The sequence below is a fragment of the Phascolarctos cinereus genome, unplaced genomic scaffold, assembly GCF_003287225.1.
Source record: "Phascolarctos cinereus isolate Bilbo 61053 unplaced genomic scaffold, phaCin_HiC Scaffold_726;HRSCAF=1367, whole genome shotgun sequence".
NCBI lineage: Eukaryota > Metazoa > Chordata > Mammalia > Diprotodontia > Phascolarctidae > Phascolarctos > Phascolarctos cinereus.
In genome coordinates, this window is record NW_027556098.1 from 175,860,839 (window position 1) to 175,874,215 (window position 13,377).

At 41.3% G+C, this 13,377-nt stretch overlaps 1 pseudogene; it reads right to left on the minus strand.

Moving 5' to 3' along the window:
* Positions 1-322: 322 nt before the first annotated feature.
* On the minus strand, positions 323-1,210 carry LOC110207058 (ADP/ATP translocase 3 pseudogene; annotated as a pseudogene).
* Between the last annotated feature and the right edge of the window lie 12,167 nt (positions 1,211-13,377).

Consider the following 13,377-nt stretch of genomic DNA (forward strand, 5'->3'; position numbering starts at 1 on the left):
AATACTTAAACACAAATTTATAGTCCTACAAAAGAGCATTTAAACCAGGTGGTCTAAGTTGATTGGCCTCCTTGGACCCACAGTAACTGTTATTTTCCCCAAAATCAATAGAATCAATATACTGAATCATCATGAGTTCCAATGTGTGAATAATGGATCATGATAAATGAGTCCTTTTTTCTAAGTTTCCTGCTCCTCTACAAAACATGATCTTGCCTGGATAAAAAGACAAGACAAAGAATTTCATGAAGGTCAATAGTCCAAAATGTTAGGTATGGTTAGGTATCTATATTCACTGGTTCCTTTTTTAGTTAGTATGTACTTAGATTACTTTCTTCAATTCATCTACAGGACAAGCTGAAAGTTCCACCCATGCCTCTAAGAACATTAGACCAGCACCCTTGAAGAAAGCTTTGCCACCTTCATCTTTAGCAATCTTCCTCCAGCTACACTTGTCCCAGTGTAGGTGATATCAGCTCCTTTGTAACCAGACTACATCATCATTCATCACCTTACTGTATCAAAGGGATAGGAGACCACACCTGCTGCAGCAGTTACTGTTTGTGCGATCATCCAACTTATCACAATGTGAGTGTTCTTCGGATCCTGGAGCATACCTTTCACTGTGTCATAGATTCCAAAGTAAGCTGCTCTATAGATAATGATACCCCGCAGTGAGGCATTGAACCCTTGATACAAGCCATGGATTCCATCAGACTTGGTGATTTTCACAAGGCAGTCTCCCAGGCCTTTGAATTCTCTTTCAGAGCCAGATTTCCCAACATCAGCTGCCAAGTGGGTTCTTAAAAAAATCCCCGGGGTAGACAAAGCAGAAAGAAGAGGCACCAGCTGCACCACCAGAGGCAAGATTGCCAGCAAAATACCTCCAAAACTGTGTGTGTATGTCCACTCCTCCCCCAAACACCTGCTTATGCTCAGCCTTAAAGGCAAAGTTAAGGGCCTGGGTGGGGAAATGTCTGATGACATTTGCTCAGTTTCACTGCCAGAAGGAAAGCAGGAAAGCATCACTTGTTCCTTTGGAATTCGGACTCTACAATGTATTATGCCTTTGTACTGCTTATCTGCAGCAATTTGTTTACTTGCATGCTGCACCTGCAGTAGTAGCTTAACGGTCTCTATGGGGGCCACAGCCCACTGCAATGCCACTGGCCAGGACGTTCTTGGTGAAGGAGATGGCCTGTTCCATCATGGTTACAGAGGGGGAAGATGTTGGAGTTGGAGAAAGAAAGCTGATGAGAGAGGGCCAAAAGCTGGGGAACTCATTGCTGCCTGCACTGTCTCTATTTCCAGTTGAGGAATGGGGGTTAGCAAAGTGATTCCAAAAGAAGGGAAGGAAATTAACAATGGTTATGTCCCCCAAAAAATGAGATCCATGGTAACATTTTTTAAATTCACAGGAAAGAACAAAAGAAAATTCAAAAGGAAGCACAGACAAGCAAGGTAGTCTTGAAAATAATGTGAAGAATTTATTTCATACTTGGTTTTTTTTAAAGCAAGTGATATGAAATGGAGATTGATGGTTTTATAGAAAATCCTCTTTTGTGTTCTGTGCATATAAAAATGCTTTTTTGGGGGTATTTAAGTTCAGAATTTTTGAAAATTTCAAAAAACAATACAAACAAAATACTGAGACTTCTCTTAAAGAGACTACTGTTAAAAGGCACTCTTGTCTGTTAAAAGGCACTCTTGTCAAACATGGTTTGGAACATCTCTTCCAAACATTTTAAAAGCTGATTCATTGTCTCTTCCTTTCATGGATCTACCTGAGGTCCATGGTTCAAACCATCTCGGGATGCTCTTCAATCTTCTGTTCTCTCTCCACCTCTTACCTCTGCTTTATTCCATAACAGAGTCCTGTAGTCAGTCAACAACCAATAAGGTGATTAATGAGAGACAGGACAGGACAGAGAGAAGGGAGACAAGAAACTTTGGGTCTTGGACACATAGTGGAGGGCTTTCAGAATGCTGAAGCCTCAGCCCACAGAGGCAATCCAGGGAAGGACAGATCCAGCTTCAAGGAAGGGTTCTGGATATATTTAAAATGACTACCCCCACTTCCTTGTTAATTCATCTACCAGGCACTCACCTCAGTACATTTCTCCAGAACAGGCTTGTTGAATCACACCACCTCTGAAGCTAGAAAGGGAAAAGTCAAACCAGGTCCCAAAAGAAAGGGGAGTGATGGTGGTGTTGACCACAAGCTAGGTATCTTTTGAGGAGAGGGATTGACAGTCCTGGATGGGGTTGTGTAAAATAATAATTGAGATTGAACCAGAGAAGAACAGGACCTAGTCACCAGGTAGATGGGACTTGGGGGTCAATTTATAGTGCTCCCTCATTATCAGGCAGGAGTGGACATTGGACATTAAAGAGAACTTTCAGGATTCTGCAGTTGCTTCATAACTTTAGTGCTCTCGAGGGAAAAAAATGTAAACAGGACAGGAGGAATGTTTCATTAGACCCTAGCAAATGTCCCCAAATTATTTTTGAGTCTCTTGGAACTTGTTTGCCTCTGCCTTTTCTCTAGACATGGATCAGCCCATCACATTCAATAACTCCCCATGGTCCCTAAATAATCTTGTATCTATTTTGTTTATATCTACACACATACATACTGTCTCCCCTCACTAGACTATAAATTCCTTGAGGGCAGAGACTGTTTTCTCTTTTGTCTTATTTCTCAGCATCTAGCCTAGAGGTTGTTTATAGAAAGTCATTATTAAAACATATATATTGATTAATAATAGAGTTAGAACTGGGTCATTATTCCCATATATTGCAACCTTTCTATTTACAGAGCTTTTGATCTGCTCCTGCCATTGTCCCCAGATGAATATCTCTTTTCCCTGAATTTATAGCACAATGCTGGACTTGGGCATATGTTGCTTTAAAGAGAATTACAGCTGCTTTCCACTGTGAGAGCTGTGATTTCAATTTATATCCTTTCCTCCTTCAGGATTGAGCCCATTGAATTAGACTTTAATTTTGGTTTTCAGAGGAAGCATGACTGTGATAACTGGCCGAGGTACCCAAGGAATTGACATTTCTTCTCTGTTTGGGACCACTCCCTCTTGCCCAAGTCTGAAAAGAGAAGAAGTGGGATTTTGTCTGGGATAGATCTTGAGTAAATTGCCAGGATTGCAACTTGGATCTTTTTAGAGGACCGATAGCACCTTGAAACACTTCCTTTTGAGAATATCTCTCTTCCTTGGCTCCCACAAGTTAGGGATGTTTGCTGCCTCTACCTCATTCCCATCCCTTCAAGTAAAAACTCTGAACCATAGAGCAGAGGGCAGAGGGAGGCGGAGACCATTTGCAGTAAGTCTGTTGTTTCTTAGTTGAATCCAGATGTGGAGGATGGGTGGGACTACTAAAGGAGGAACCAGATGCAGCTGGGAAAGGGAGAAACGGAAAATATAGAAAAGTAATGGCTCAGTATGAGCCTGCAGCTTTCAGGAATGGTGTTTGAATTTGAGTCTTCTACTTAAGATCTCAAAGCACTTTCCAAATTTCAACTCGGTTGTCTACTTTTGATAAATAAGAAGATAGCAATTATAGATTTAGAATTAGAATAAACATTAGAAATCACTTAGTTCAGCTCATCCGAATTTTCTAGAGGCCAAAATTGAGGCCCAAAGACGTTAAGGGACTTGTTAGAATCACATGGGAAGAGTCAAGATTTGAACCCAGGTTCAACCCATAGTAAATTATTCTTTCCAGTAGAAAACTGGTGCCTCCATGACGACGACGACGACGACGACGACGACGACGACGACGACGATGATGATGATGATGATGATGATGATGATGAATATCATGCCTAGCCCATCCATGTATTTGGCATTTTGCACATTCTTAATCAAGCTGAATAGATTGTTGAGTAGACTGGTAGAAAACAATCAAATGAGTAGTCAGAAAACAGAATGCCTTAGAGACAAGGTAAAGAGTTGGCTAGATCTACTATGCTAGCAGAAGGCTCCTGCTACCCCAAATTGCTTCAAATAAATCATATAATCATTTATTAAGAGTTTATTGCATAGGGCAGCTAGGTGGTACAGTGGATAGAGCATTGGCCCTGGAGTCAGGAGGACCTGAGTTCAAATCTGGCCTCAGCCCAAACATTTGACACTTACTAGCTGTGTGGCCCTGGGCAAGTCACTTATCCCCAGTTGCCCGAAAACAAACAAAAAAACAAAAACAAAAACATGGATCAGATACTTCTAAATGCTGGGAATACAAAAGCAACACAGCTCCTGGATCTCAAAAAAAACCTACTCAAAAGACCCAGAGAGCTCAATCAATTCAGCAGTTCATCCCAATGATACAGATCACAATGCATCCATGTCTGCCCTTCCTATGAAACACTTGTCCATGTCCTCCCATAAGTTTGCCCCAAAGGGTCCACTCAATGTATAGGAGACCTTTTTATGTTTCTCCTGACATCATAAAGGTACAATGGAACTCTTTAGCTGTTCAGTTAGCATCTCCTACCCCCACCATTTAACCAGCCATCTTCTCTTCCTATCATGTAATTCTTAGATGGCATCTTTTGCTCATGTTCATTTTTAGAGTTCTTCAGTGCTTATATAGCAGCTTACATACACTTGCCATGTACATCTCTCTTGGCCTCTATGTGATATTCATTTTTAATTCTTCAGAGATTGTTGTATTCCATGTCTTATCACCATACTGTAAAATCTTAATATCAAAAAACCTGTCCCTTTGCCTTCATAAGAAATTTGAAGTCATTTACAGTTTCCTAAAGACAATCCAGTCTGCTCTCCTCCTTCTGTTCAACTCTGGGTCAAACCCATCATCCTTCTATACTGTCTATCCTAGAAATATGTATGTATGCATATATGTATCTATAAACATGTATGTATGTATGTACAGTTATCCCTTCCACATTACGGGGGGTTTAGGGATGCAGTACCCCCTCGATCTGGAAAATCCATGTAAAAAATTTTGGCCTTCCCTTTGTACCAGAGAAGAAGTCTAAATTATTATGGTATTAAAAGATAGAATATGTTGATACTATACAATACTATGCATATATTTTATACATTTCAGAGTTTCCAAACTTTTTTGTGTCTGCTGGCCTTCACGTGTTGGCTTCAGGAATTCCCCAAAATTCCCATTTAATTTCCTATGCCATCAAAACCATGATTGGGAAGATGGATGTGGAAGGATAACTGTATATGTGTATGTATGCATGGACAGGCTGTATGGGCTGTCAATCCAAATGCATGTTTTGATTTGGGCAATAGATATTCTTCATCTACTTGATCTTTCCTGTGCACCTGGTCAATTAGCTTGCATTCTAAAATTAGTATGAAAACTAGAAAGCTGGGCCTGAGGCAGCAGGCTTACATTTCTGAAGTTACTTTTATCATTAGAATACCCCAATGGGTGGTTTTTCCTCCCCTCTTGGGGATAAGAGAAGTACAGAGAGGTGCTAGGATTCTCTTTGGTCTAGACCTTGAGTAATCAGGATCATAAGCTAGGTATATCTATGGAGAATGAGAGTACATTGAGGTGTTTCTGTGGTAGAAAGTCACCCGCCCTTGGGCTTCACCACTTAAGGAAGAGAAGGGTAAAAGTCCTGCTGCCTTCTTTGCTGATCTCTTCTGAGGCCAAGAAGTGCTGTCAGGGCACTACTAGTTCATTACTGTCACTGTCACATCACTCTTCATTATGTTCTCCCTGGACAGCTTACTCCTTTGATAATTCCTTCTTTCTCCCTAATTTCAACCTCTACTTGTCCATTAGCTCCCTCCCTGCTACCTTCAGACATAGCCAGCTGTCTTCCATCTTTAAAAAGTTTCACTTGATGCTACCAATCTCTCAAGCTGTGATCCAACATCTCTCCTACAATCCAACATCCCAGCCAGGTAGGTGGCACAGCGGACAGAACACTGGGTCTCAAGTCTGTAAGACTTGAATTCAAATCAGACATTTACTAGTCATGTGACCCTAAGCAAGTCACTTAAACTCTGTCTACCTCAGTTTCCTCAACTATAAAATGGGGAAATAATAGTACCTGCCCTACAGGGTTATTGTGAGGATCAAATGATGTATTTGTAAAATACTTAACACAATGCCTGGCACATGGTAGATACTTAATAAATGATTGTTCCCTCCCCCTCCTGCAACATCTTTCATGGCCAAATTCCTATACTGTCTATACTCATTCCTTTCACTTTCCTATCTCCCACTTACTTCTCAGCCCCTTACAAACTGGCTCCTGTCCCTACCACTCAAGCGAAACTGCCCTCCTAATGCCGCTGATATCTTTATTGCTTCACCTAATGGCCTTTTCTCAGCCTTCATCCTTCTTGAGCTGTTTGCAAGGTTTGACACTGTTGATCATCCCACTCCTTCTAGCTACTCTCTCCTGCCGGGGTTTTCATGACACTGCGCTGTTGTAATTCTCTTCATACCTAGTGGATTAATCCTTCTAGGTTTCCTTTGAAGATTCATCACCCATGTATTGCCCCCTGTATCTCAATATTCACTCCTGGGCCCTCTCTTCTTCTCTTTCTCTTCTCTAGGCAATCTCATCATGTCCCATATAGATTCAACTATATACATATCTACATATCCAGCCTTTATTTCTCTCCTGAGTTCCAGTTCTCCAACTCCAAATGCCAGCTGGACACCACTACCTCGACGTCCCAAAGATATCTTAAATTCAATATGTCTAAAACCAACCTAATTATGTGACACAACTTGGTATTAGAGAATAGAATGCTTTTCAAGGAATCTGGAAAACCAGAACTGGAATTCTAGCTCAGTCAATTATTAGCTATATGATGTCACTTAACCTCTTTCAGCCTCATGTGTAAAATGGGGATAAAATAGCCTCCACCGGATTAAATGAGATGATGTGTAAAGTACTTTGAAAATCTTAAAGCGCTATATAAACATTATCATCTTGTTGTTGTAGTTGTTACGTTTCCCCCTAAACCTATTGAAAGTACCACCATTCTTCCAGTCTTACAATCTAGGACCATTTCCGACTCTTTACATCTTCACCCTCCCTTACCTGCCAATATCCATTAAGTTGCTAAAATTTGTCAATTTCACCTCCTCACCACCTCTCACATTCATTCCCTTATCCTTACTCAAACCACAACCAGCCTAGCCCAAGCCTTCATCCTCTCTCTCCTCATTGGCCTCCCTGCCTGCTCTCCCCTATCCAGCCCATCCTCCAAATAGCTACCCAAACTGATATTCCTAAAGCACAGGTCTGAGTTTAAAGCTCTTCACAATCTGGCTTCAGCCAGGTTCTTTATACATTACATTCCCTTACGTATTACACTACTGAAACCTCTCTTTCTGATGTCTCTAAAGACCTCCTGATTGCTTTTCTCCATGTTCATTCTTCTCTTCATCTGTTCTAAACATACGACATTGCTTCTCTCTCCTTGATCCTCTATCCTTCCTTGGTTTCCATGATTTTGTTCTCTTTGCTCCTTTTTCTTTGTTTCCTCAAATCATGTTTTCTGGTTCTTCTCTTCTTCTGGACCCTTAAATTCAGGCATCCCCAAAGACTCTGCTCTTAACCTCCATGCTGGCTCACTCTCTCTCCCCCTCCTTCTCTCTCTTTCTCTCTTTTTCTTTCCATATGTATGTCTATATGTAATATTATTGACATTATTTACTATATAGTATGTTATATTACTATATATTAATATATAGTATACATTGTATTACTATATATTAATGGTAATACTATTTACTATATTTTATAATAGTATATTATATGTTTTATGGTGGAAATACAGCCCTTCCCTTGGCAACATCATCTATTCCTATAGTTCTATCCATCTCTATGCAGACTATTTTAAAATCTTTACTTCTAGTCTCACTTGAGTTCTAGCCACAAAATTCCAACAACCTATTGGACCTCCAAACCTAGATGTTCCATCAGTTCTTCAAATTCAGTATGCTCAAAGTTGAGCTCATTATCTTCATCCCACCCCATTCTCTGAAACTGCCCTTCTTATTTTTATCGTTGACTGGCATCATCTTCTAGTCACCCAGCCTTAAAACTTTGGAGCCATCTTTAACTCTGCCATCTCCTGTATCCCCAATGTCTAATCAAGTGTTAAGCCCTGTTGATTCCACCTCCACAGCATTTCTCACATCTGTTTCCTCTGTTTCATTCTCATTGTCACCATCCTTGCTCAGGTCCTAATAATCTCACCTCAACTGTCCTCCCTGTCTCCAGGCTCTATATTCTGAATCTATACATTGCCCTCAAAGTAATCCATATGAATATTTACTATATCACCTCTTGTTTAAAAAACTTTCAGTGGCTCCCGATTGCCTACAGAATAAAATACTAACTTCTTGTTTTTGATGATGTTGTTATTTGTCCTTCATTCTCGAAGAGAACCATGACATCAGGGAGGTGATGCCAGGACATGAAAGTGAATTGATTTTAAGTGAGAGAGGGCTGTGCAAGGTTGCCAGCCTCACTTTCTCCTCCAAAGCCATGTGGGTCCAACGACGAGATATAGATCAGGACTATTGGAGATGACCCTGGATGCAGTGGGGGACCTTTTTCACTGTGGCATTAAGGACCTCCCAAAATCTCTTTCTTGCCTTTCTTTGTATCCTAAGCTCTTAGCACAGTGCCTAGCACATAGTAGGTGATTAATAAATGCTTATTAACTAGTGACTTTGTTTCTGGCTTTGTACTCTACTTTTATTTCACCTTATTCCCCTTTACAAATTCTTCATTCCAACCAGACTTAAACCTCCTTTATGTCTTTGTTTAGGTCACCACTACCATTACCACTCAAGTCTGGAAGGCATTCCTCCTGCACTTCCTGCTGTTGAAATCCTTCCCTTCCAGTAAGGTTCAGTAACATGTCCTCCAGGAGGAGGACCTCCCAAGCTAGAAGTAATTCCTCCCTCACTAATTTCTAACCCCACTCTGTTGGCCCTCCTTAGGCACTAATCAGTTCTAACTCATATTGTTATTCGTAAACATTTCTCATATACCTGCTAGGTGATAAGTTTCTTGAGAGCAGAGATTGTGCCCTTTTTCCTCCTTGTAGCTCTGCTTGCTGCTGCCCAACATATACTATGCATCTGAATAAAAAGATTTTCATCCTTTAAACTGAGCTTAGACAATGCCTAGGGAGAAGACAGAAAAAAGTCAATAGTCAATAAACATTTATTGATCAGCTACTGTGTGCCAGACACTGTGCTAGGAGCTGGGGAATACAAACAAAGCCAGTCCCTGCCCTCAAAGAGCTTACAGTCTAATGGGGGAGACTACATGCAAATAACTAGGCACAAAAAAGTTATATACAGGATTTTGCTATTGTTGAGTTGTTTCGGGTCATGTCCAAACTCTCCATGCCCTCATTGGGGGTTTTCTGGCAAAGATATTGGAGTTGTTTGCCATTTTCTTTTCCAGCTCATTTTACAGATGAGGAAACTGAGGCAAACGGGGTGTAGTGACTTGCCCATGGTCACACAGCTAACAAATGTCTGAGGCTGGATTCAAACTCAGGTCCTCCTGACTCTAGAGTAATCATTCTATCCACTGCTCCACCTAGATGCCCACATACAGGATAGATTGGAGGTAATCAAAAAAGGGAAGACAGTAGTGTTGAGAGGGATCAGGAAAGACTTCTTGTAGAAAATTTAAGTTCCTAAAGATCACTGACCAAATTCTTTCATTCAGCAACTATTTATTAAGTGCCTAGATAGTACTGCAGTAAGAATTCAAAATGTCCAATTACCGCCCCCCCCCCCCAGGAACAAGAAGGTTACATGAGGCTGGGGGAGGAGAGGTGATGGAAGTGGAGCCCCCTGCCCTTTTTGCTCTACAAATCTGAGTGCAGATTTGGGAAAAGGGTGCTAAGGGCATCAGCTAGATGGACATCTCACCTAGTGCAGCCCTTTGAGCAGGGACCAATAGAGTGGGCAGCTGATTGAAGGGTGATAGATGTAGATTATTAGTCCTTATTCGTTTGAAAGACTGGGAATCCAAAATCTTGAGTTCTATTCCCAACACCACTGCTAACTCCTAGATCTCAGTCTTTCCATCAGTACAATGGACAGTAAAACCCTTTTGGGAAGGGTTATATAAGGTATTATCTGGCACTAGCCTGAGGCAACCAGAACTCTTCATTCCAGGAACCCAAAAAATGGCAAAGGTATTAATTACCAAAGCTTCAAAACAGGCCTGGGCAGTGAGGGATCCTCGTTATTGTTAATTGGCACTGTCTGGTTTTTGCCCGGTTCTACTGGTGAATTGCATGCTGGGATGCCATATCAGCCCTTGGGGTTGAACAATCTGCCCTAAAAAATGCACCCAACAAGGAAACTGTACCAAATGCTCTGGGGATAAAGACTGAGAACAGAGTAGTTCCTTTTCTGGCCTTCAGTCATTGCGGGAAGCAGTGAGTCCTCAAGAGGAAGGTAGGGGGCAGATTAAAGAGGCACATAAAGGAGGAGAAAAAGAAAAATAGGTCTTTAAGGAGAGGATAGGAATCTCATCATCTACTTCTTTGGTATACCCATAGTAAAAAGTTAATAATAGGTATCCAGTAAATGCTTGTTGAAAAAACATAAATGAATGACAGCAGGAAGAAAGGATTTTGAGGTCAGATAGTAATCCACGAAAAAAAAAATCGGAAGATCTTAGTGGAACATTAACATGAATCAACAGGGTGGTATAGCTGTCCAAAAAGTTAAAGGATGGTAAAAGTTGGTTAGAGTAAGAAGCTTACCTTCCCTAGGAAACCCACCCATGACAAAGGAATAGTCAAAGTACTAATGGTTTACCTACTTCATACCTCTGGGATCAAATCTGCCCCATGGGGACTCAGAATTGCATCATACCAACAGAAACTCCTCCCTTCTGCTCCTATTCTCCGTGTCTCATGCATGTGTTCTTTTTTCTCTAGCCCTTAGGTTGATAAGTCAGTGTTTCTGGTGGGTCCAAGTTAACTGAAGGAAGCAGATGAGGTACAGAACAAAGTTCACAGGAGATAGGAGTGAATAGAGAGGCTGGGGCACTGCTCAGCAGATGAGAAACCTACCCCACACAGCTTTCCTTGCATCCTAATTTTATCTAACTCTACTTCTGACACTCTTGAACCTACTGGGGCTTCAGAGTACTAGAGATGCTGGAGCAGTCAGCAGGTGGGTGGCTGGAAGGCTGCCCCATTGTGTAGCACTACTACAGGTAGAGTGACAGGGAGAATTGGAGGAGCTCCAGAGGAGGAAGAGAGAAGCTTATGAACTTGGTGCCCCATATGCTCCCCCCTCCTCCACCCCTGAAACAGTGTAAGGATTCCATCATTCTAACTGAGGCAGGAGACAGTTTCTTTGATGGTAAGCCCTACTCCCTTGCAACAACGCAGTGGTAGAGTTGAAATTTCAGGCCCACTGCCTCCCAAAAGGCAGGCTTTTTAATTTCAAGATGCCAACTCCTGCTTGCTGTCTGTCCCCCCCTCAGTGGGTTTGTCAATTTTATGCCAATTACTCAGGACTAACATGATGACCAGATAAGCGGATAAGTCTTCATCTGTTCTTGGCAGGTGTGATTGGGTCTTATCCTCCAGAAAAGAAAAAAATGCAAGAAAATACTGTACAAGCCTTAACTGATGAAAACAGCTTAGGTGAGCTCAGGGGCATGAGGGAGCCCTCAAATGAGCCCAGGTGATTTTCAATCAGACAGAGAAGTCAGGCTTCACAACTCTGAGAAGCAGGCACACTTGCCAAAGTGAGAGATGCTGGAGAGTAAGTATGGGCTTGTGAAAAGTTGTGTCTATGGAGAAAAGGCAAAAGAAGCTGTTTTGGGGTTTTGAGCATTTGTTTTGTTTGCTTGTTTTTTAGCACAGAAAAGAGGAGTCTGGGGAGTGACTGAATCACACGCAAGTCCTAGGAAGGCGTCCTATAGGAGGGAGGGTAAGAAGCTACTCTCTATTTCCACTTAAAAAGGAAAGAAGGAAGGAAGGGGAAAGAAAAGAAAGGAAGAAAAGGAAGGAAGGAGGATAAGGAAGGAGGAAAGGGGAAGATAGGAAGGAAAGCAAAGCAAATATAAAGGAATATTTATTAAGCATCTACTATGTGCCAGGCACTGTGCTAAGAGCTTAATAAATATCTCACTTGATTTTCACAACTACATACAATTATATCCACATTTTACTGTTCGGAAACTGAGGCAGACAAGTTAAGTGATTTTCCCAGGGTCACGTAGCTAGTAAGAGTCTAAGCCACATTTAAACTCAGGTCATTCTGACTCCAGACCCAACACTATCCATTGTACTACCTAGCTACCCTTAGGAAGGTAGGCTCAGGTAAACGTTGAAAGGCTTGAATTTCAGCAGACAACAGAATATGGGAAAAATATTGGGTGTCTTAAACTCAACACAAGTCAAGAGTCAAATGTGGCAACCTAAAAAAACTAATGTCACCTTAGGATGTGTTAACATAATGTTCAGAATGTCCAGAGAATAATGTTCCAGATGATGGAGGTAATAACTGTGCCGTAATCTGATTTATCAGTTTACACAATCAGTAAATATGCATGCCAATTTTGTGGCCATATTTTATTTTATTTTTGGAGGCAATCTGGGTTAAGTGATTTGCCCAGGGTCACACAGCTACTAAGTGTGTGTCTGAGGCCAAATTTGAAGTCAAGTCCTCCTGAGTCCAGGGCCAGTTCTCTATTCTCTGTACTACCCAGCTGCCCTGCTAACTGTATTTTAAGAGAGAAATCAACAGACTGGATGATGGCATCAAAGATCATGAGAGAAATGGGAGACTATATCACTTGAAAGAATTGAATACATTCAGCTTGGGTAAGAAAATAATTAGGACAAACCATGACAGATGCTTTCAAATAACTGAAAGTATCATCTACCAGAACTGTTAAACACATGATCCAGGGGCCACTTGTGGCCCACAGCACTTACCAGTGCTGCCCAAACCAGATTAAAATGTAATTGAAAAATATTCAATATGTGGCCCACAGGGATCCTTATGTATAGCTTAGTGATCCTTGTTTCTATTTGATTTTGATGCCGCTGGGATAGACAAGGGATGAAATTTGTTGTTTGGTCCCCTCATTTTTAGTTCTCTCACCCTCTTCAATTTTCCTTGTACTATACTTATTACTATATCTGGGAGCTTACTGAAGGCAGAGATAGTTTTCTTTTCCTTAGTAACTCCAGGGTCTAATTCAATGCCTTGGATTTACTCCAATGGAACTGTGGTCCCAGTGATATGGGTGTTCCACCCCACAATGCAGATTTTGTCCCATTCTCATCTGCTCATCTTGTGTGATATGTCCATGTTCTCTTGATAAGTTTACTAATGTGGGCC